Below are 896 nucleotides of genomic sequence, written 5' to 3' on the forward strand. Positions count from 1 at the left end.
AAAAACATTTCCATCTTTCTGAGTTTTCCGGCTGAGGTCGCACCCAGTCCAAAGTAAAAGACACGATATAAAAATGTCCGGGCAAGCAATTCTTGCAGCTTAAACAATGAAATCCAACGGCAATGTTCACGTTTCAGAAACTTACATGCGACAACCTATCAGGCTTCTTGGCAGACAAATGTGGCTAAGATTTGGGGGAGATTCCATCTCTCCCATCCCATGCCTCAGCCATTAAGTCAAAATCTCCCCATTAAAATGAAGCATTCTAGAAAGACGCCAGTGTCTCAAGGGTGACACTAGGGTCAGTTCCACCCACAGCAGAACTGATTTTAACAAACTTGGAAAAGGATTAAAAAGGAATTTTTGTCAGAAGTTTTTATAGGAATTATGTAAAAAGGGAACCACTGACAATTTTTTTTTATTTGTAATTTTTTAAAAAAAGAAGGAGGAAGGGAAAGAAGTCGCAGAGGTGGGAAGAGGGAAAGACATTTCGGGCATTGGCAATGCCTAAAAGTGCAGAATACAAATGTCATCAAAAACAGATTGGAAATGAGGAAAAGGAAAATAATCTGAAATCTGAGTTTAACTCAAATTCCAAACTCAGGCAATAACAGAGTAGATTGAGCATATTAAAACAAATTCATGTAACCATATATATGCTAGTAATATTGATTTGATCAACATATCTCAATGTTGAACCCCCCCAAATTTGCATAATCAATTTTGATTCAATAAAAAAAAAAAGCAAAGACAAAAACAAAAAAACCCTAAATTCACAGAGAGGCTCCAAGTTGCCGAAAGGTAACCAGTGAATTGAAAATTTCATTTCTCCCAGCAGAAGGGAAGAAATTCAACTGTGCAGCGTTTTCCTCTATATCTGATTCTTGGTTGCAAAA

This window comes from Galeopterus variegatus, unplaced genomic scaffold (assembly GCF_000696425.1).
Source record: "Galeopterus variegatus unplaced genomic scaffold, G_variegatus-3.0.2 Scaffold9150, whole genome shotgun sequence".
Lineage (NCBI taxonomy): Eukaryota > Metazoa > Chordata > Mammalia > Dermoptera > Cynocephalidae > Galeopterus > Galeopterus variegatus.